Genomic DNA, 24667 nt, shown 5'->3' on the forward strand with positions numbered 1-24667 from the left:
TGTAGTGTAAAGCACCCTTCTGGCAAGACAGTGATGAAGTGAATGATGGTGAAAGTTTTTCTTTTTCGGGCCACCCTGCCTTGGTGGGAATCGGCCAGTGTGATAATAAAAAAATAATATATATATATATATATATATATATATATATATATATATATATATATATATATATATATATATATATATATATAAAAGGTATATATATATATATATATAAAACAGGGATATCTTGCTACTCCTACTTACACTTTGGTCACACTTCACAGACACGCACATGCATATATATATATATATACATACATCTAGGTTTTTCTCCTTTTTCTAAATAGCTCTTGTTCCTTTTTATTTCTTCTATTGTCCAAGGGGAAGTGGAAAAGAATCTTTCCTCCGTAAGCCATGCGTGTCGTATGAGGCGACTAAAATGCCGGGAGCAATGGGCTAGTAACCCCTTCTCCTGTAGACATTTACTAAAAAAGAGAAGAAGAAAAACTTTATAAAACTGGGATGCTTAAATGTGCGTGGATGTAGTGCGGATGACAAGAAACAGATGATTGCTGATGTTATGAATGAAAAGAAGTTGGATGTCCTGGCCCTAAGCGAAACAAAGCTGAAGGGGGTAGGGGAGTTTCGGTGGGGGGAAATAAATGGGATTAAATCTGGAGTATCTGAGAGAGTTAGAGCAAAGGAAGAGGTAGCAGTAATGTTAAATGATCAGTTATGGAAGGAGAAAAGAGAATATGAATGTGTAAATTCAAGAATTATGTGGATTAAAGTAAAGGTTGGATGCGAGAAGTGGGTCATAATAAGCGTGTATGCACCTGGAGAAGAGAGGAATGCAGAGGAGAGAGAGAGAGATTTTGGGAGATGTTAAGTGAATGTATAGGAGCCTTTGAACCAAGTGAGAGAGTAATTGTGGTAGGGGACCTGAATGCTAAAGTAGGAGAAACTTTTAGAGAGGGTGTGGTAGGTAAGTTTGGGGTACCAGGTGTAAATGATAATGGGAGCCCTTTGATTGAACTTTGTATAGAAAGGGGTTTAGTTATAGGTAATACATATTTTAAGAAAAAGAGGATAAATAAGTATACAAGATATGATGTAGGGCGAAATGACAGTAGTTTGTTGGATTATGTATTGGTAGATAAAAGACTGTTGAGTAGACTTCAGGATGTACATGTTTATAGAGGGGCCACAGATATATCAGATCACTTTCTAGTTGTAGCTACACTGAGAGTAAAAGGTAGATGGGATACAAGGAGAATAGAAGCATCAGGGAAGAGAGAGGTGAAGGTTTATAAACTAAAAGAGGAGGCAGTTAGGGTAAGATATAAACATCTATTGGAGGATAGATGGGCTAATGAGAGCATAGGCAATGGGGTCGAAGAGGTATGGGGTAGGTTTAAAAATGTAGTGTTAGAGTGTTCAGCAGAAGTTTGTGGTTACAGGAAAGTGGGTGCGGGAGGGAAGAGGAGCGATTGGTGGAATGAAGGAGGGGTGTTAATGTTGCAGTTTAAAAACTGTAGTGTAAAGCACCCTTCTGGCAAGACAGTGATGGAGTGAATGATGGTGAAAGTTTTTCTTTTTCGGGCCACCCTGCCTTGGTGGGAATCGGCCAGTCAGTGTGATAATAATAATATATATATATATATATATATATATATATATATATATATATATATATATATATATATATATATATATATATATATATATGTCGTGCCGAATAGGCAGAACTTGCGATCTTGGCTTAAATAGCAACGCTCATCTTGCTATATAGAACAAGCGAAAATTTGTGTATGCAATAATTTCGCCAATATCATTCTGAACCGAACGAAAAAAGTACATTTCATTGTGTTTGTTTAGTATTAAATTATAGTAAAGAAATCTAAAATATATTTAGTTGGGTTAGGCTAAAATAAATTGCTCTTTTTATAATAAGGTTAGGTAAGTTTTATAAGATTCTTTTGTTGCAAAATTATAATTTTTTACATTAACATTAATGAAAAACATATATCTTTAAACGTATAAGAGAAAATTTTAGAAAGGACTTAATTTTAAATGAGTTCTTGCTATTTGACCAGTTTTACATATTCGGCACGACATATACATATATATATATATATATATATATATATATATATATATATATATATATATATATATATATATATATATATATATATATATATATATATATATGTATATATATATATAGGAGCTGCGGCAGTGAAGCCGCATCTTATGCGGCAAGGGCCTGCATCAAGGATCTATCAGAAGACAAGGCCGTACCTGGTGAGGGAGTACCTGGTGAGATACATATATCAGAGAATATAATAATTTATAAATTACATACAGACATCTGTACGCTCAGACTTCGTAGCAAAAAATAATTCAATATTTAAATTCGAGTGACAGGATTCAAACCCAGGATTTGGCAGTCGCAAGTCTAACGCTTTGTCAATTGTACCACAGAAATCATGAGTGAGGCTCCTGCCAGGAATTTCTTTTATGTATAAAAGTTACTGACAGTAACAAACTGGGACACTAAGAATTTTATGGAAGTCACTTATAACAGCCTGAAGACAGGATAGATCTGGCTTTTCCATCTTCTAAGATCCTTGCTCGTTTAAGCTAAGTCACTGCCTCAGAATAATCGTATTGTAGCCATCATAGCTAAATTTACCAGAACACCGACTGACACCGTCACTCATGTCTTGCAAAGAAAATCATGACTGACATTAACATCCCATCTGTCTTTACTGAGCTTTGTTAACGCTAACGTCCTCAGGTACAATGATAACTTCAAATAATGTTCTGGCTTGGCCGTTGGCAGCCGTCCTAATGGCTTAGCTTCAATATATTAATGATATTTGGATAACATTCCGTTGATGCCATGACCTTTGTTCTTCTCAGCAGGATCAACACTGTTGACGACATCAACACGTTCATTCTTGAACTTGCGAGTTGGGGCATGCCATCTACCCTGTCGTCCTCCTCTACAGGACACCGGGCAGTGATATCCTCTCCTTTCAGGTGTATAGAAAGCCTACAAACAAAGATATTATAACATTATTATTCTCACCATAACACTCGTACCAAGCGAGGAATGGTTATTGGTTCCTTGGAAGTAAATGGTATAAAATACCGACACAATAGAAAAATAAACACATAAGCAGTATAATGTGATCCTTTATTGAGAACGTTTCGCCCAAACAGTGGGCTTTATCACGCCACAAACAGACGTATCTGGGTGAAAGGTATGTGAGTACTTATAGGATGGAGTCAAATTGAGAATGCTGGGTAGACTGGATCTGAACCTGCATGTGACAATCTTCCGAGTAGGGTGATAGAAGCTAGGACCTTGGGTAGCTTTAAAAAGAGACTGGACAAGTATATGAGTAGACCTTCTACAGTGTTCCTCCATTCTTATGTTCTTATGTGGGACAGCGATGAAGAAGTTTCTTGGCATGTGGTTCGGCTATGTTACGGAAGCCGTTGTTCTGGTTGAAGTTGTTGGATATACAGATAAGCGATGATTCCAGGATTCTTCGGTATTGAGTGATGTCTTCTCTGGCGATGAGTCTTGCATTTCTGTAGCTGATTAAATGGTTGTGTTCTGATATACATGTTTGGAGGTCTCTGGATGTTTCCCTGACGTATAATTTGTTGCAGTCATTACAACGGATTATGTATACCCCTGCAGAGGATTGAAGCTTGTCCTGGAAACGTGTTTGGCAATGGTGGGGAGGACTACGTATCTTCTCTCGGCAGTGTCTTCTCTGGGTGTGTTGAAGATGTTTAATGCCCGCCGTCTGCAGTCTCTGATGAAGTGACGAGGATAGTGAAGTTTAGAAAATACTTGTTAAGTAAGGGAGCATTCTTCCTTAAGGAACTCACTGCTGTAGATTCTGAGTGCACGCTGGAAAAAGTCTATATTTGCAGCACGTTTAGTTTTGATGTTGGGTGAGAGTAGAAGTGGAGAAGATCGTGTCGGTTGGTAGGTTTTCGATAGACTTTAAAACGAAGTTCATGGTCAGCTTTGCAGAGAAGAACATCAAGGAAAGGAAGAATGTTGTCGACTTCTTCTTCTAGTGTTAACTGGATTGAGGGCTCGACATGGTTGAACTTGTGTTGGAGAGCTTGAACGTCGAAGCGTCTGGGAGTTATGATGAGAATGTCGTCAACTTAACGGAGCCGGGTGACAGAAGAGGGAATAATAGAGGAAAATCGTTAGGCTTCCAGGTGTTCCATGTATAGGTTCGCCAGGACGGCACTAAGTGGTGAACCCATGGGTCTGTTGAAAGAGGTGGTTTTCAAAAGAGAAACACGTAAAGCCAGCACATAGTTCAACAAGGTTGATGAAATCGCTGGCTGGAATAGGAAGATCAAGCGAATCGTCAATTTTCCTGCGCAATGATCGATGGCTTTTGTAGTAGGTACTTTGGTGAATAGGAATGTTACGTCCAGGCTAGAGAGTTTCTTGCTCCTGATGTTGATGTTGCGAATGCGATTGAGAAGATCACCCTAATGTTTGAGATGTGCTGGACTGGACCGATCAACATGTCAGATGAAAAAGCCTCGATCAAATTGGACGCATCCAATTTAGTCAGAAGGGATGCTGCTTTCCAAGCAGTTTTTAGACACTTCCCTTCCCTCTATCCCTTCATACAATTGTTTTATAGTGTGACTTCTAAGCTACTGTTTGGGGACCATGAAATTGACTCGTGAGAGGGTATCCAATAGGAGAACCCTCTTATCCATTTTCTCTTCTGTCTGGTCATCAAAGGAAGTCACAGAAGGCAGCCTCCAGGGATACACCCGTCACCTGAAAAACAAAGTGAACCGTCCCCCAGAAATCCGAAGAGGAATTTCTGGGGGACGGTGGAATATGGAGTCTGGATTATCTGAGAGTTATCCTCAGATAATCCAGATTCCACGGTTACCTACACCACCATGACCTCAATGGAATTGGATGCGCAATTACATCCCTTTCCAAACCTAGGAGTTAGAATTTCAGAGGGAAAGACCCCAAAGGCTGAAAGCAGGAAAGGACAGAGAGGGAAGGGATGGAGGAAAGGAGGAATGGGAGAAGAGGGATGAGAGAAGGAATGATAAAGGAAGGATTAGGCAGGGAAGGGAGGAATGAGGGATAATTAGGTTCGGTTGAAGGAAGAAGATCGGAAGGTTCAGCTCCTCACACCAAAAGCCTCGTCACTGCTTCAAGGAGCCCGTCCCATTGAAGATTAATACACATAAACAAAAGTAAAAGAATTTTGGAAAAGTGAAAATTTTGGCAGTAAGAGAGTACAATTTTATTAACTAAATACAATGAGAATCGTTGATATTTATTGTTGAAATCATAGTATTACTTAACACAAATATAAAATGATGACGAAGATAAGATAAGGAAAAATTTGTGATTATGATGGAACAATATTAACTGCAAGTGAGGAATGTGTCAGCAGGTGAGAGTGGAAGTGCAAGTGTTAGGGAACATAATGACTACAGTAATATATGACCAGCAGGTGACAGTGTAAGTAGATGTTGCAGGGAACATGATGACCACAGTAATATATAACCAGCAGGTGACAGTGTAAGTAGATGTTGCAGGGAACGTGATGACCACAGTAATATATGACCAGCAGGTGACAGTGTAAGTAGATGTTGCAGGGAACATGATGACCACAGTAATATATGACCAGCAGGTGACAGTGTAAGTAGATGTTGCAGGGAACATGATGACCACAGTAATATATGACCAGCAGGTGACAGTGTAAGTAGATGTTGCAGGGAACGTGATGACCACAGTAATATATGACCAGCAGGTGACAGTGTAAGTAGATGTTGCAGGGAACGTGATGACCACAGTAATATATGACCAGCAGGTGACAGTGTAAGTAGATATTGCAGGGAACATGATGACCAGAGTAATATATGACCAGCAGGTGACAGTGTAAGTAGATATTGCAGGGAACATGATGACCACAGTAATATATAACCAGCAGATGACAGTGTAAGCAGATATTGCAGGGAACATGATGACCACAGTAATATATAACCAGCAGGTGACAGTGTAAGCAGATATTGCAGGGAACATGATGACCACAGTAATATATAACCAGCAGGTGACAGTGTAAGTAGATGTTGCAGGGAACATGATGACCACAGTAATATATGACCAGCAGGTGACAGTGTAAGTAGATATTGCAGGGAACATGATGACAAGAGTAATATATGACCAGCAGGTAACAGTGTAAGTAGATGTTGCAGGGAACATGATGACCACAGTAATATATAACCAGCAGGTGACAGTGTAAGCAGATATTGCAGGGAACGTGATGACCACAGTAATATATGACCAGCAGGTGACAGTGTAAGTAGATGTTGCAGGGAACATGATGATCACAGTAATATATAACCAGCAGGTGACAGTGTAAGTAGATGTTGCAGGGAACATGATGACCACAGTAATATATAACCAGCAGGTGACAGTGTAAGTAGATATTGCAGGGAACATGATGACCACAGTAATATATGACCAGCAGGTGACAGTGTAAGTAGATGTTGCAGGAAACATGATGACCACAGTAATATATAACCAGCAGGTGACAGTGTAAGTAGATATTGCAGGGAACATGATGACCACAGTAATATATGACCAGCAGGTGACAGTGAAAATAGAAGTGGAAGGGAATATAATGACCATAAACATCTAAATTTGTTTAATGTGAAGAATGAGATGCTCGAGGAACAATACAAACAGACTGGTAATATCACCCACCAGGAGGATAACAAGCATTCCCTGAAATACAAAATATTGATTATATTACAATGCCCAATATTAACATCAGTAAGGCAAATTTTTCTAGAGTATGTATATAAACAAATATTCTCTAATGTATTTTAAATTTTTAATGGTAATAACAAAATTTCTCAATGTCATAAACATTGATCAATAAGAAAATGAAAAACAGCTGTGTATTATTTCTCTGAGTCCGATAGATATAGATCTCTTTAAGTTTCTCTTCGAGTAGTTTTTCACTTTTTCATTTCTGATTTTTTTTTTAATTACCCAGAGGTTACTGAGGGAGAGTGCCTCGTTGACGGTGATCTTGTTGGAGACATGATCACACGCAGTGGAGTTGGGTTGTTCAGCTATCAACCACTGGAAGAACAACCCAGCCTCCGTCATCGACGCCATCCTGAGAGGTAAACAAAAAAATTTTTTAATAAAATTAAAATGAAATTACAGAATTCCAAATGCAGTAGTGTGTGTGTGTGTGTGTGTGTGTGTGTGTTAGTTACCATTTTGTCCTAGGCACATGTCGATTAGACACTAGGCCTGTAGTATGTATGTGTGTGCGCGCGCGTGTGTGTGTGTGTGTGTGTGTGTGTGTGTATGTGTGTGTGTGTGTGTGTGTGTGTGTGTGTATGTGTGTGTGTGTGTGTACTCACCTATTTGTGGTTGCAAGAGTCGAGACTCAGCTCCTGGACCAGCCTCTTTACTGATCGTTACTCGGTCCTCTTTCCCTGCTCCATGAACTTTATCATACCTCGTCAGAAAGCTATGTACTTTTCCTACCTACATCACTTGCTAGACTATTCCACTTCCTCACAACTCTGTGACTGAAGAAATACTTCCTAACCGCCCTTTGATTCATCTGAGTCTTCAGCCTCCAATTGTGACCCCTTGTTGCTGTGTCCCATCTCTGGAACATCCTGTATCTGTCCACCTTATCTAATCCTCGCAATATTTTGAATGTCGTTATTATATTTTCCCCTAACCCTCCTGTCCTCCAGTGTCGTCAGGCCTGTTTCCCTTAACCTTTCTTCCTAGGACATTCTCCTTAGCTCTGGAACTAGCCTTATTGCAAACTTTTCCACTTTCTCTAATTTCTTGACGTGCTTGATCAAGTGTGGGTTCCAAACTGGTGCTACATACTTCAGTATGGGCCTGACGTACCCTGTGTACTGTGTCTTAAACGATTCCTTACTGAGGTATCGGAACGCAATTCTCAGGTTTGCCAGGCGCCCATATGCTGCAGCAGTTATCTGGTTGATGTGTGCATCCGGAGACGAGCTCGGTATTATACTCACCCCAAGATCTTTCTCCTTCAGTGAGGTTTGCAGTCTTTGGCCGCCTAGCCTATACTCTCTCTGCGGTCTTCTTTGCCCTTCCCTGATCTTCATGACTTTGCATTTGGCGGGGTTAAATTCGAGTAGCCAGTTGCTGGACCACGTGTCCAGCCTGTCCAGGTCTCTTTGGAGTCCTGCCTGATCCTTATCTGATTTAACTCTTCTCATTAACTTCTCATCATCTGCAAACACGGACACTTCTGAGTCTATCCGCTCCGTCATGTCATTCACATATACCAAAAACAGCACTGGTCCTAGGACCGACTCCTTTGGAATCCCGCTCGTCAGAGGCGCCTATTGTGATATCTCATCTCGTACCATGACTCGTTGTTTCCTCCCTGTCAGATATTCTCTGATCCACTGCAGTAACCTTCCTGTTATACGTGCCTGATCCTCTAACATCTGCAGTAATCTCTTGTGCAGAACCGTGTCGAAGTCCTTCTTACAGTCCAAGAAAATGCTGTCAACCCACCCCTCTCTCTCGTGTCTTACCTCTGTTACCTTGTCATAAAATTCCAGGAGGTTTGTGACACATGATTTGCCTTCCATGAATCCGTACTAGTTGTCGTTTATAATTTTGTTCTGTTCCAGGTGCTCTACCACTCTCCTCCTGATAACCTTCTCCATAACTTTGGATACTATACACGTCAGTGTCACTGGTCTATTGTTTAGTGCCTCGTTTTTGTCTCCTGTCTTAAAAATGGGAACTACATTTGCCGTCTTCCATACCTCAGGTAGTTGCCCAGTTTCGAGGGATGTGTTGAAGATCGTGGTTAGTGGCACACAGCGTCTCTGCTCCCTCTCTAAGGACCCATGGGGAGATGTTGCCCGGTCCCATCTCCTTTGAGGTATCAAGGTCCCTTAGCAGCTTCTTCACCTTATCCTTAGTTGTGTGTATGTCATTCAACACTTGTTGGTGTTTTCCTTTTTGGTGTCCCCTTATGTTCTGTCTTCCCAGAGTCCTTCCTGTCTCCACTGTAAATACTTCCTTAAATCTTGTGTTGAGCTCCTCACATACCTCTTGATCGTTTTTGTGAGTTCCCCACCTTCTTTCTTCAGCCTGATCAACTGGTCTTTGGCTGTTGTCTTCCTCCTAATGTGACTATACAGCAGTTTCGGGTCAGACTTGACTTTCGTTGCTATTGTTTTCGTACTGTCGCTGGGCTTCCCTCCTTATCTGTGCATACTCGTTTCTGGCTCTTCGACTAATCTCCTTATTTTCCTGGATCCTTTGCCTTCTGTACTTTTTTCATTCTCTAGTGCACTTAGGTTTTGCCTCCCTACACCTTCGGATAAACCAAGGGTTCGTTCTGGTCTTCCCATTATTTCTGCTGTCCATGGGAACAAACCTTTCCTCTCCCTCCTTGCATTATGTTGTTACGTATTCCATTATGTCGTTTACTGACTTTCCTGCCAATTCTCTGTACCACTGAACCTCCTGCAGGAAGTTCCTCATACCTGTGTAGTCCCCCTTTTATAGTTTGGCTTTTCCCATTCAACTCCTGTTACCCTCTCCACTTGTAACTCTACTATGTATTCAAAGCTCAGAACCACGTGATCACTAGCTCCAAGGGGCCTCTCGTATGTAATGTCCTCAATGCCTGAACTGCTCAGGGTGAACACGAAATTCAGTCTAGCTGGTTAATCCTAGCCTCTCTCTCTGGTAGTGTCTCTGACGTGTTGATGCATGAAGTTTTCCAGTACCATATCCATCATCCATCATCTTGGCTCTCCATGTTTCGGGACCCCCATGTGGCTCCAGGTTTTCCCAATCGATCTCCCTATGGTTGAAATCGCCCATATCCAGTAACTTTGCTCTGCTCTAGTGAACTCTTTTTGTCACCTCAACCAGTGTGTCCACCATCGCTCTGTACTCACCTATTTGTGGTTGCAGGGGTCGAGTCTTAGCTCCTGGCTCCGCCTCTTCACCGGTTGCTACTGGGTCCTCTCTCTCCCTGCTCCATGATCTTTATCAAACCTCGTCTTAAAACTATGTATGGTTCTCGCCTCACTTTCACTTTCTAGGCTATTCCACTGCCTGACAACTGTATGACTGAAGAAATACTTCCTAACATCCCTTTGATTCATCTGAATCTTCAACTTCCAATTGTGACCTCTTGTTTCTGCGTCCCCTCCCTGGAACATCCTGTCTTTGTCCACCTTGTCTATTCTGCGCAGTATTTTATATGTCGTTATCATGTCTCCCCTGACCCTCCTGTCCTCCAGTGTCGTCAGGCCGATTTTCCTTAACCTTTTCTTCATAGGACATTCCCCGTAGCTCTGGAACTAACCTTGTTGCAAACCTTTGCACTTTCTCTAATTTCTTGACGTGCTTGATCAAGTGCGGGTTCCAAACAGGTGCTGCATACTCCAGTATGGGCCTGACGTACACGGTGTACAGTGTCTTGAACGATTCCTTACTAAGGTATTGGAATGCTGTTCTCAGGTTTGCCAGGCGCCCATATGCTGCAGCAGTTGTCTGGTTAATGTGTGCTTCCGGATTATTATTATTATAATCAAAAAGAAGCGCTAAGCCACAAGGACTATACAGCGTGTGTGTGTGCTTCCGGAGATATGCTCGGTGTTATACTCACCCCAAGATCTTTCTCCTTGAGCGAGGTTTGCAGTCTTTGGCCACCTAGCCTATACTCCGTCTGCGGTCTTCTGTGCCCTTCCCCTATCTTCATGACTTTGCATTTGGCGGGGTTAAATTCGAGAAGCCAGTTGCTGGACCAGGTGTCCAGTCTGTCCAGGTCTCTTTGAAGTCCTGCCAGATCCTCATCTGATTTAATTCGCCTCATTAACTTCACATCGTCTGCAAACAGGGAGACTTCTGAGTCTAACCCTTCCATCATGTCGTTCACATATACGAAAAATAGCATTGGTCTTAGGACCGATCCCTGTGGGACCCCGCTCCTCACAGGTGCCCACTGTGATACATCATTACGTACCATGACTCATTGTTGCCTCCCTGTCAGGTATTCTCTGATCCATTGCAGTGCCCTTCCTGTTATATGCGCCTGATCCTCTATCTTCTGCACTAATCTCTTGTGAGGAACTGTGTCAAAGGCCTTCTTGCAGTCCAAGAAGATGCAATCAACCCACCTCTCTGTCTCGTGTCTTACTTCTGTTACTTTATCATAAAACTCCAGAAGGTTAGTGACACTGGATTTGCCTTCCATGAATCCGTGCTGGTTGGCGTTTATACTCTTGTTCCGTTCCAGGTGCTCCACCACTCTCCTCCTGATAATCTTCACCATAACTTTGCTCACTATACACGTCAGTGACACGGGTGTTAGTTTAGTGCCTCTTTCCTGTCTCATTTTTTTAAAAATGGGAACTACATTTGCCGTCTTCCATACCTCGGGAAGTTGCCCAGTTTCCAGGGATGTGTTGAAGATTGTGGTAAGTGGCACACACAGCATATCCGCTCTCTCTCTAAGGACCCACGGGGAGATGTCCGGTCCCATTGCCTTTGAGGCATCGATGTCCCTTAGCAGCTTTTTCACCTCCTCCTCATTTGTATTTATGTCATCCAACACTTGTTGGTATGTTTCTTGCAGGTGTCCCCATCTGATCTGTCCCCTCAGAGGCCTTCCTGTCTCCACTGTAAATACTTAAATCTCGTGTTGAGCTCCTCACATACCTCTTGATCGTTTCTTGTGAGTTCTCCACCTTCTTTCCTCAGCCTTATCACCTGGTCTTTGACTGTTGTCTTTCTCCTTATGTGGCTATACAGCAGTTTCGGGTCAGACTTGACTTTCGATGCTATGTTGTTTTCGTACTGTCGCTGGGCCTCCCTCCTTCTCTGTGCATACTCGTTTCTGGCTCTTCGACTAATCTCCTTATTTTCCTGGGTCCTTTGCCTCCTGTACCTTTTCCATTCTCTGGTGCACTTAGTTTTTGCTTCTCTACACCTTTGGGTAAACCAAGGACTCGCTTTGGTCTTCCTATTATTTCTATTTCCCTTGGGAACAAACCTTTACTCTGCCTCCTTGCACTTTGTTGCTACATATTCCATCATCTCGTTTACTGATTTTCCTACCAGTTTTCTGTCCCACTGAACCTCCTTCAGGAAGTTCCTCATACCTGTGTAGTCCCCCTTTTATAGTTTGGCTTTTCCTATTCAATTCCTGTTACCTTCTCCACTCAGAACCACGTGATCGCTAGCTCCAAGGGGCCTCTCGTAAGTGATTTCCTCAATGTCTGAACTGCTCAGGGTGAACACAAAATCCAGTCTTGCTGGCTCATCCTCCCCTCTCTCTCTGGTAGTGTCCCTGACATGTTGATGCATGAGGTTTTCAAGTACCACATCCATCATCTTGGCTCTCCATATTTCGGGACCCCCATGTGGCTCCAGGTTTTCCCAGTCAATCTCCCTGTGGTTGAAATCGCCCATTACCAGTAACTTTGCTTTGCTCGAGTGAGCTCTTCTTGCCACCTCAGCCAGTGTGTCCATCATCACTGCTGTTTTCTTTGTACTCCTCTCTTGGCCTCCTGCAGCTCTGTGGCGGGTTATACATCACTCCAATGACTACTTCATGTTCTCCAGACTGAATTGTACCTACTATGTAGTCCCTTTCTCCAATCACGTCCATGCCTTCCATTTCCTCAAATCCCCATCGGTTTTTTATGAGCAGTGCAACCCCTCCTACTCCTCTATTCCTTCTATCTTTCCTCAGGATCTGATATCCCAGTGGGAAGATTGCATCTGTTGTCTCAGCGAGTTTCGTTTCTGTGACTGCTATGATGTCTGGGGATTTCTCGCTGATTCTTTTGTGCCACTCCTCATATTTATTTGTTATTCCATCCGAATTTGTGTACCAAACCTTCAGCTTCTTTTCTATCACTTTGGTCCTGCGAGAATATTGGGGTTGGGGGAGTGAGAGCCTTGGTGGGAGCCTATGGGGGGCTGTGGTGTGGGTGGGGTTTGTGATGAGGGGGTGGGGTCAGAATGCCCATAAGGGGTAGCTGTTGGGGTGAGGTTTGTGATGTGGAGGTTGGTAGCAGAGGGAACAGTGTGTGGGTTTTGGTTTAGATTGCTCAGTTGCGTTAGGACTGTCGTGGTTGGAGCCTTTCTGTGGGAGTTTCTGTGTGGTGCATTTGCCCTTCCTCCTGTGTCTGGGTCCTGCTCATCTTCATCATTGCCCCTCGTTCCTCCTTGCATCTCTGTACCCTCTCTTTCAGTGTAATCCTTTCTTCTTGTGTTCTGTCGCGATCGAGGTATACTCTCTGGTACCCCGGTTTGTCCCTCAGTCGTGTTTCCTCTTGCAGGATCCTGGTTCGAGCTGGTTCTTCCTTGAAAATTACTTTGACAGGCCGTTTCCTTCCACTCGCAAACCACCCAATTTGTCACCTAGGTCATATTGCCCTCACCTATTGTTTTTGTGATGCCTTAAATCATTTTTTCCTCCTCCTGTTTTATTTCTTCGAAGTTGTCCCATTTGGCATCTTGGAGCCCGTAGAAAAAACTGACCTCTCCCTTTTCTCCTCCCACTGAGTCTCCATTTGCATCCTCTGAGGTGTTTTAGTTCCTTCCATTGAAATGTTCTTGCCTTCAATCCCTGTCCTTTCTGAAACTTTTATGCTCAGTGAGCTGTCTTTCATGATCAGCTGTTCCTTGCTACTGCAGTTGGCTGTTAGAGTCTGCATGTAACATACCTTCATTGTCTTCAGACCTGTCATTTGATCTTAGTGTGCTCCTCGTCTTTTCCCTGGCCCCACGTGGGTCTCAGAGGGTCTTCGCATATGGCATATCTCCTTTGTTTTTTACCATCCCCTTGTCTGTGCCTGACATAGAATTTCCTGATGTTGCACCTGAATTGTCATTTGTCTCTCTAATCTTTTTAAGGTTTTTTAGTTTCTCTTCTAAGCACTGTATCCTAGCTTCTGCTGCTAAGACTTGTAGCTCCCAATTCCTGCACTCTTCAGCTACCCTCTCCTCCATTATCTTGCCAAGCTCTTCTATCTTCCTTCCCCACTCTTCCTCCTTTTTTTGGAGCTCTAGCTCTCAATCTTTCCTCCCTGGTTCGTCCACCAGATCTCTGGTTTTCCGCCCTCTAGGGCCACCTTTTTTTTTTTTTTTTTTTTTGTTACCACAGAAAGAATCTTATGTATTTTGCCACAGAGAGAAGTTTATGTATTTTCAGGGTGTGTGTGTGGGGGGGGGAGAGGAGGGAGGATGTGGGTGAGAGAAAAGACTAGGGGAGAGAGAGAGAAACGAGAGGGGGAAAGAAAGGGTAGAGAGAGAGAGAGAGAGAGAGAGAGAGAGAGAGCGAGAGAGAGAGAGAGAGAGAGAGAGAGAGAGAGAGAGAGAGAGAGAGAGAGAGAGGGAGGGAGAGATGAGGGTGAGGGACAAGCCTATGAGACAGAAATGCGAGGGACGGGGAGAAAGATAGAAAGAGGGAAAGATAAAAAGAAGGAGAGGGAGAGAGAAGCCTATAGAGAGAGAGATAGAGAGGAGGGTGGGGGATAGGACTATGGGAGTGAGAGAGAGAGAAAGAGAGAGAGCGAGAGAGAGAGGGGGGGAGGAGGGTGAGGGAATAAGGCTATGAGAGAGAGAAATGCGAGGGAGGGGGAGAGAGTAAGATAGAAAGAGGGAGAGGGAGAGAGAGAGCGAGAGAGAAGGGTGGGGGGACACTGGAGAGAGGGATAGAGAAAAAAGAAGAAAGAGGAGAGAGAGAGAGAGAGAGAGAGAGAGAGAGAGAGAGAGCTAGCATCAGGTAGGGTAGACTCCAAAACCTGGTGGTCCCTGGTCAAGGACAGACATGGTAAGGTAAGGGTACTACTGCCCCTGCTAATGGAGGTAAGCGCATTCTTGTGGTTGGTGACTCTCAGGTAAGATATATTGACCGTGCTTTTTGTAATAGGAATAAGAAGATGAGAGACAGAGTGTGCTTCCCTGGAGCTGGTGTTGGGGACATTGTCAACAGGCTGGATAATATCATGTCAGGTAATGGGAACAAGCCCATTATCTGTCTCAGTGCTGGTGGAAATGATATTGGGAAGGGTAGGAGAGAAGAGCTGCTAGATAAGTACAGGTCAGTTATAGATTTCATTAAGTCTAAGGGAGGGATCCCAATCATATGTAGCATCTTGCCTAGAAGGGGAGTAGGAAATGAATGGTTGTCTAGGGCAATTGGTGTAAAGTGCTGGCTAGACAGATACTGCAAGGAACTTGCATTCCCATTCATTGACAACTGGAACAACTTTTATGGCAAACATGATATGTATGCAAGGGATGGGGTACATCTCTCTGGGGCTGGGGTGGTAGCACTTGCAGACTCGATTGAGAAGGCCATTGGTGAAATGCCTATGATTTTAAACTGATGGAAGATAGAGGTATGGGTGTGTGTGGGAAACAAGCAGGTTGCAACACTTGGGTTGGAAACAGTAAATGTATAAAAGGCACTCAGCATGAAGTTATAAATAAAGACAATAGATCAGGTCAGCAAACAAAGGGGGACAGCAGAGGGCAGCAAGGGACTAGCTCCCTTAAGGTTTACTATACTAATAGCAGGAGTGTAAGAAATAAGATAAATGAGCTTAATTGCAAGTGCAGGAAACATAGATATTATTGCTATAACAGAGACCTGGCTCAATCTGAAAGATAGAGAGATGCCCTCTGAATGTCACATACAAGGCTATAAATTATTCCACACTGACAGGGTCAACAGGAAAGGTGGTGAAGTAGCGATGTATGTCAGAGACAATTTAAATTGTTGTGTTAGACAAGATATTAAATTAGAAGCGTCAGCCACTGAATCTGTTTGGTTACAGCTTCTCGAGGGCCGAGAAAAAACTAATTTTGGGTGTGATTTACAGGGCCCCAAATCTTGATAGGGAGTGCAGTAAACTTCTATGGGACGAAATTCGTAAGGCATCTACATACGAAAATGTTGTGCTAATGGGAGATTTCAACTATAGACAGATTGACTGGAGCAATTTGACAGGAAATTTAGAGTCAGGTGACTTTCTTGATACGATCCAGGATTGTTTTTTAAAACAGTTTGTGACAGAGCCAACTAGGGGAAATAACCTCCTTGACTTGGTTCTTGCCAGTAGGGAAACACTACTTAATAATCTTGAGGTTAATGATGAGCTTGGGGAAAGTGATCACAAATCACTCAGTTTTAATATATCATGGAATTCCCCTAATAATGGCAATCAAGTCTCCGTCCCTGACTTTCGCTTGGCTGATTTCATAGGACTGAAAAATTACTTAGGTGGGCTGAACTGGAATGACCTGACTAAGGGTCAGGTAGGTGGTGATGGTTGCCGATATGATGCTTTCCAGGGCATAGTTCTAGCTGCTCAGTCAAATTATGTTCCAAATAGGGAAATCAGATCAAACAAAAATGATCCTAAATGGATGAACAATAGATTAAAATATCTGATTGGTCAAAAGAGAGGCATATATAGGCAAATCAAAAGAGAAGAGGGGCAATTGAGAAATCGATATATTCAGTTAAAGAGAGAAATAAAAAAGGGAATTAGAAAAGCAAAAAGAGATTATGAGGTTAAAGTTGCAAGAGAATCGAAGACTAACCCAAAAGGATTCTTTCAGGTATACAGAAGTAAGATCAGGGACAAGATAGGCCCACTCAAAAGTTCCTCGGGTCAGCTCACTGACAGTGATAAGGAAATGTGTAGAATTTTTAACACATACTTCCTCTCAGTTTTTACACAGGAGGATACCAGCGATATTCCAGTAATGATAAATTATGTAGAACAGGACGATAATAAACTGTGCACTATTAGGGTCACAAGTGACATGGTCCTTAGGCAAATAGATAAATTAAAACCTAACAAATCCCCAGGCCCTGATGAACTGTATGCAAGGGTTCTAAAGGAATGTAAAGAGCTTAGCACACCTTTGGCTAATCTTTTCAACATATCACTACAAACTGGCATGGTGCCAGATAAGTGGAAAATGGCAAATGTGATACCTATTTTCAAAACAGGTGACAGGTCCTTAGCTTCGAACTATAGACCAATAAGCCTAACCTCCATAGTGGGAAAATTTATGGAATCAATAATTGCCGAGGCAGTTCGTAGCCACCTTGAAAAGCATAAATTAATCAACGAATCTCAGCATGGTTTTACAAAGGGGCGTTCCTGCCTTACGAATTTATTAACTTTTTTCACTAAGGTATTTGAGGAGGTAGATCATGGTAATGAATATGATATTGTGTATATGGACTTGAGTAAGGCTTTTGACAGGGTCCCACATCAGAGACTATTGAGGAAAATTAAAGCACATGGAATAGGAGGAGAAATTTTTTCCTGGATAGAGGCATGGTTGACAAATAGGCAGCAGAAAGTTTGCATAAATGGGGAGAAATCAGAGTGGGGAAGTGTCACGAGCGGTGTTCCACAGGGGTCAGTGTTGGGCCCCCTGCTGTTCACAAACTACATAAACGACATAGATGAGGGCATAAAGAGCGACATCGGCAAGTTTGCCGATGACACCAAAATAGGCCGTCGAATTCATTCTGACGAGGACATTCGAGCACTCCAGGAAGATTTGAATAGACTGATGCAGTGGTCGGAGAAGTGGCAGATGCAGTTTAATATAGACAAATGCAAAGTTCTAAATGTTGGACAGGACAATAACCATGCCACATATAAACTAAATAATGTAGATCTTAATATTACGGATTGCGAAAAAGATTTAGGAGTTCTGGTTAGCAGTAATCTGAAACCAAGACAACAGTGCATAAGTGTTCGCAATAAAGCTAATAGAATCCTTGGCTTCATATCAAGAAGCATAAATAATAGGAGTCCTCAGGTTGTTCTTCAACTCACTACATCCTTGGTTAGGCCTCATTTAGATTATGCTGCACAGTTTTGGTCACCGTATTACAGAATGGATATAAATTCTCTGGAAAATGTACAAAGGAGGATGACAAAATTGATCCCATGTATCAGAAACCTTCCCTATGAGGATAGACTAAGGGCCCTGAAACTGCACTCTCTAGAAAGACGTAGAATTAGGGGGGATATGATTGAGGTGTATAAATGGAAGACAGGAATAAATAAAGGGGATGTAAATAGTGTGCTGAAAATATCTAGCCTAGACAGGACTCGCAGCAATGGTTTTAAGTTGGAAAAATTCAGATTCAGGAAGGATATAGGAAAGTACTGGTTTGGTAATAGAGTTGTGGATGAGTGGAACAAACTCCCAAGTACCGTTATAGAGGCCAGAGCGTTGTGTAGCTTTAAAAATAGGTTGGATAAATACATGAGTAGATGTGGGTGGGTGTGAGTTAGACCTGATAGCTTGTGCTACCAGGTCGGTTGCCGTGTTCCTCCCTTAAGTCAATGTGACCTGACCTGACTAGGTTGGGTGCATTGGCTTAAGCCGGTAGGAGACTTGGACCTGCCTCGCATGGGCCAGTAGGCCTTCTGCAGTGTTCCTTCGTTCTTATGTTCTTATGTTCTTATGGTTATCTGCCTGATGAACTCATTCCACCTCTAAATCGACGGGATGGGACCACCTCTATTAGTAGTCAAGAGAAGGTGAACCTCTTTGTCGAACACTTTGCTACCAAAATGCAAATTTCTGATCCAGCAAGGGACCCTCCTTGGCTAGCTGCAAGAACTGTGTCAAAACTGTCAGTGGTGCCAATAAGGCAGGAGGAGGTGCATTTCCTTCTTAAATCGCTTGACCAAGAAAAGGCTGTGGGCCCAGACAAACTGAGCCCAAGATTGCTGAGAAGATGTACAGACCAGCTAGCAGCACCTCTAACTCGCATCTTTCAGCACTGCCTAATACAGTGTAAATGGCTCTCTCTGTGGAAAGAGGCAAATGTAGTCCCTGTTCACAAAAAGAAGAGCAGAGCAGAAATCAGCAACTACAGACCAGTGTCACTCCTGTCAATCACTGGTAAGATCCTTGAGACAATAATCTCAAGACAAATGGCAGAGTTTTTTTGACTACCACTCACTACTTTGTGATCGTCAATATGGTTTCAGGAAAGGTTACTCTGCTGCTGATCTGTTGTTAAACCTCTCCACTAAGTGGCACCAGTCACTGGATGAATCCAAAGTCAGCTGTGTGGTAGCACTGGACATAGCTGGTGCTTTCGACCGGGTGTGGCACCAGGGCCTCGTAGCAAAACTTCAAGTACTGGGAATTGCAGGCTCTACGCTATGTCTCCTCAGTGATTACCTTCATGGTAGATCTCTAAGGGTAGTTCTCAATGGAACGGAATCAGAAAGACATCCTATTGGGGCAAGTGTTCCACAAGGAAGCGTGCTGGGACCATTGTTATGAAATGTCTACTTCAACGACCTTCTTCATCTCATTCCAGAATCCCATGCATATGCAGACGACTGTACACTGACATTCACTTATCCAAGAGAAGAAATGCCAGCTGCTCTAAGCTACATCAATCACCAGCTAAGAGCTATATCAGCTTGAGGAAATAGATGGCAAGTAACATTTGCGGCTGAGAAAACGCAAATGATGATGGTCTCTAGGTACCATGATGGTAATGCTGGTGCAGTAGTACGGATGAATGGGAGGGTGTTGGCACCTGGAGAAGAAGTTGATATCCTTGGGGTGAAATTTGACTCCAAACTAACCATGAAGAACCATGTTGTAAATCTTGCAAACAAGGCAGCCAGGAAGCTTACAGCACTTCGCCGTATCTCGCATCTGCTTGACAGTAGGGGTTGCAAGATTCTGTATGAGGCACAAGTACGCTCACACCTTGAGTATGCTCCACTTTCTTGGTTTGCCTGCCCCCCTCTCATCTGCGACTGCTTGACAGAGTAGAGAACAGAGCAAGACGTCTCATCTCTCGCCTGGACCCATCCTGGATAGATCTGTCATTTCAGCAGAGCCTTCAACATAGGAGGGATGTGGGTGGCCTTACTGTTATGTACAAGGCCAATATTGTCAAAGTACCACACTTGGATTCACTTTGAGGACAGCGTGAAACAAGCTTTTATGCCACAAGACGGGCAGAAAGCAGCAACTTCACTCTGGCTGTATCCTTCTCCAGAACATCACTCCATCTGAGATCATATATACACAGGATGACTCGAGTATGGAACACATTCGTACAGCATAATGATGTCAACGAGATAAAGTCAGTTGATCAAATGAAAATGCTGGCCCATAGATGGCTCCAACTTCATCCTGTTCCCTACTTGTATGTCTCATAACAATAAAAATGCTTTCAAATGAGCTGATGTAGGTAACAGCTCTTAGTTTGCCAATAAAGTTAGGAATCCTTAACCTGTAAATACCTTGTCAATAAAGCTAGGGATCCTTAACCTAACCTTGTCGAACCCTGTGTAAAAAAAAAAAAAAAAAAACAAAAAAAAAAAAAAAAAAAAAAAAAAAAAAAAAAAAGAGAGAGAGAGAGAGAGTATGAATGCAGTGTTTGTGTGAATGTGTGAGTGTGGGAGGAGGGTGGGAGCGTGTGTGTGTGTGTGTACTCACCTAATTGCGGTTGCAGGGGTCGAGATTCAGCTGTCTTCCATGCCTCAGGCGATCTCCCTGTTTCGATAGATGTATTGAATATTGTTGTTAGGGGTACATATAGCGCCTCTGCTCCCTCTCTCAGGACCCATGGAGAGATGTTATCTGGCCCCATTGCCTTTGAGGTATCTAGCTCACTCAGAAGCCTCTTCACTTCTTCCTCGGTTGTGTGTACTGTGTCCAGCACTTGGTGGTGTGCCCCACCTCTCCGTCTTTCTGGAGCCCCTTCTGTGTCCTCTGTGAACACTTCTTTGAATCTCTTGTTGAGTTTCTCATATACTTCACGGTCATTTCTTGTTGTCTCTCCTCCTTCCTTCCTTAGTCTGATTACCTGGTCCTTGACTGTTGTTTTCCTCCTGATGTGGCTGTATAACAGCTTTGGGTCAGATTTGGCTTTCGCTGCTATGTCGTTTTCATATTGTCGTTGAGCCTCCCTTCTCATCTGTGCATATTCGTTTCTGGATCTACGACTACTCTCCTTATTCTCCTGGGTCCTTTGCCTTCTATATTTCTTCCTTTCCCTAACACACTTGGTTTTTGCCTCCTTGCACCTTTGGGTGAACCATGGGCTCATCCTGGCGTTTTCATTATTCCTGTTTCCCTTGGGTACAAACCACTCCTTAGCCTCCTTGCACATTGTTGCTACATATTCCATCATCTCATTAACTGGCTTCCCTGCCAGTTCTCTGTCCCACTGAACCTCATTCCCGTGTAGTCCCCTTTCCTGTAATTTGGTTTCATTTGTCCTTGCCTTCCTGCTTCCCCCTCCACTTGTAGCTCTACTGTGTATTCGAAGCTTAAAACCACATGATCGCTGGCCCCAAGGGGTCTTTCATATGTGATGTCAATATTTGCACTACTCAAGGTGAATACTAAGTCCAGTCTTGCTGGTTCATCCTTTCCTCTCTCTCTCTTGTAGTGTCCCTTACGTGTTGGTACATGAAGTTTTCCAGTACCACCTCCATCATCTTAGCCCTCCATGTATCTTGGCCCCCATGTGGCTCCAAGTTCTCTCAGTCGATCTCCTTGTGGTTAAAGTCACCCATGATCAGAAGCTTTGCCCTGCATGCATGAGCTCTTCTGGCCACTGCAGCCAGTGTGTCAACCATCGCTCTATTGCTCTCGTCGTACTCTTGCCCTGGCCTCCTGCTGTTCTGTGGTGGGTTATACATCACTGCAATTACCACCTTGGGACCTCCAGAGTGAAGCGTTCCCGCTATGTAATCACTTTCTTCTCTGCTGTCTCCTCTCTCCAGCTCATCAAAATTCCATCGGTGTTTGATCAGCAGTGCCACTCCTCCACCCCCGTTCCTTCTGTCTTTCCTCAGGATCTGGTATCCCGTTGGAAAGATGGCATCTGTTATCATACCTGTAAGCTTGGTTTCTGTGAGTGCTATGATGTCCGGTGATGCCTCTTTGACTCTTTCGTGCCACTCCTCCCACTTGTTTGTTATTCCATCAGCGTTTGTGTACCATACCTTCAGTTTCCTTTCTAACACTGTGGTTTGGGGGGCCTGTGGGGGTGGGAGACCTGGTAACATACTGTGGGATTCTATGGCTGGGGGTTGGGTGGAAGCTGTGGGCATGGATTATAGTGTGTGTTGGGGTGGTGTGATAGGTTGTGGGGTTCTGAGGATAGTTGTGTGTATGCTTGCCCTTGCTGCTCTGTTCTGCTCTAACTGACTTCTGCTGGTTCCATCCTTGTCTCCTTTCCTAGCTCCTTTCGCTTTTTTGTCCTCTCCCTCAGCTGCTGTCGCTCTGTTTGTGTTCTGTCTCTGTCTTGGAACACCTTCTTGTACTCTTCCGAGTTTTTCAACCGTGGTTTCTCTTGGAGGATCCTGTTCCGCACTGTTTCTGTCCTGTGTGTATGTGTGTGTGTATGTGTGTGTGTGTGTGTGTGTGTGTGTGTGTGTGTGTGTGTGTGTGTGTGTGTGTGTGTGTGTGTGTGTGTGTGTGTGTATGTGTGTGTATGTGTGTGTGTGTGTGTGTGTATGTGTGTGTGTGTGTGTGTGAGTGTGTATATGTGTGTATATGTGTGTATGTGTGTGTGTGTGTGAGTGTGTATGTGTATGTATGTGTGTGTGTATGTGTGTGTGTGTGTGTGTGTGTGTGTGTGTGTGTGTGTGTGTGTGTGTGTGTGTGTGTGTGTGTGTGTGTGTGTGTGTGTACACTCGGCTCTAAGTGGTTGGCTCTTCTCTAGCTACTTTTAGGTTCACTCTCTCCTGGCTCCATCAACACTGTCTTACACATTCTTGAAGTTTTGTATTGATCCTGCTTATACCACATTGCTGTTCGGGTCGTTCAATTTCCTGATCACTCCGAGGCTGAAGAAGTATTTCCTAACATTCCTGTAACTCCTAAGTATTATTATCCAGTTGTACCTGTGTGGTCCTGTTTCCTGCCTCTCGAAGAGTTGCCCCTGTTCACCCTATTAATTTTTTCAATATTTTGTGAAATGTTATGAGGTAACCCTGGTCCTTCTGTCCTCTGACATCTAGTTTACTCTTCTAGCCTCTCCTCGTAGATTGTTCCTTCTAGTTTACCGCATAACTCTACTTTTTCCAGCGTCATGATATATGTTCACCAGGTGTTGGTACCATACTGGTGTAACATGCTCCTCGATGAGCTTGAAGTATGCTGCATATAGTGTGCTGAACGACTCCTTGATAAGGTTCATGAAAGCCAATCTTAAACTTTTCCAAACGCGCGTTTATTGTGGTAATTGTTCGACTGATGTGAGGATATTTTCTGTACTCGGCACACCCTGAGGCAGGCAGGCAGGCAGGTAGGTAGGTAGGTAGGTAGGTAGGTAGGTAGGTAGGTAGGTAGGTAGGTAGATGTGTGTGTGTGTGTGTACTCACCTGATTGTTGTTGAAGGGGCCGAGTCACAGCTCCTGGACCCGTCTCATCACTAGCCGCTACTAGGTCACTCTTCCTGCTCCATGAGTTTTATCACACCTCTTCTTAAAGCTATGTATGGATCCTGCCTCCACTACATCACTTCCCAGAGTACTCCACCTCCTGACAACTCTGTGACTGAAGAAATACTTCCTAACATCCCTGTGGTTCATCTGAGTCTTCATCTTCCAACTGTGTCCCCTTGTTGCTGTGTCCCATCTCTAGAACATCCTGTCTGTCCACCTTGTCGATTCCTCTAAGTATTTTATATGCCGTTATCATATCCCCCCTATCTCTTCTGTCCTCCAGTATCGTCAGGTCAATTTCCCTTAACCTCTCCTCGTAGGACATACCCCTTAGCTCCGGGCCTAGTCTTGTTGCGAACCTTTGCACTTTCCCTAGTTTCCTTACGTGCTTGGTAAGGTGTGGGCTCCAAACTGGTGCCGCATACTCCAATATGGGCCTAACGTGCACGGTGTACAGGGTCCTGAACGATTCCTTATTAAGATGTCGGAATGCTGTTCTGAGGTTTGCTAGGCGCCTGTATGCTGCAGCAGTTATTTGGTTGATGTGCGCCTCAGGAGATGTGCTCGGTATTATACTCACCCCAAGATCTTTTTCCTTGAGTGAGGTTTGTAGTCTGTGGCCCCCCTAGACTGTACTCCATCTGCGGTCTTCTTTGCCCTTCCCCAATCTTTATGACTGCACTTGGTGGGATTGAAGTCCAGAAGCCTATTGCTGGTGAACAATATGAAGATACTGAAGGTTCAATGATCTTTAGTTTTAATAATTTGTCTACCTCTCGGTCAAATGCATCCTTAACGTGAACTGGAACTGGGTATAATTTTCGTTTGAGAGGATTGTCTGTCACTAAGTCAATCTTATGGACTACCGTGGAGGTAACACCTGGAATATCAGTAAAGACGTCTGAAAAGTTACTCACACATTGAAGTAGTTCATGTCTCTTATGGTCATCCAAAGATTCATTAATATTAATGTTGGTTGCGTCCGAGTGGTCAAGAGTCACCAAGTCATGTAGTTCTTCATCATAGTCTAAGTTAGAGGTGTCAATTACACACACTTTACATTCCTCAGTTGTCTTATCAAGTTCGTGTGGAAAAACTAAGTCAAAGTTATTAAGGC

The sequence above is a fragment of the Cherax quadricarinatus genome, chromosome 26 (assembly GCF_038502225.1).
Source record: "Cherax quadricarinatus isolate ZL_2023a chromosome 26, ASM3850222v1, whole genome shotgun sequence".
NCBI lineage: Eukaryota > Metazoa > Arthropoda > Malacostraca > Decapoda > Parastacidae > Cherax > Cherax quadricarinatus.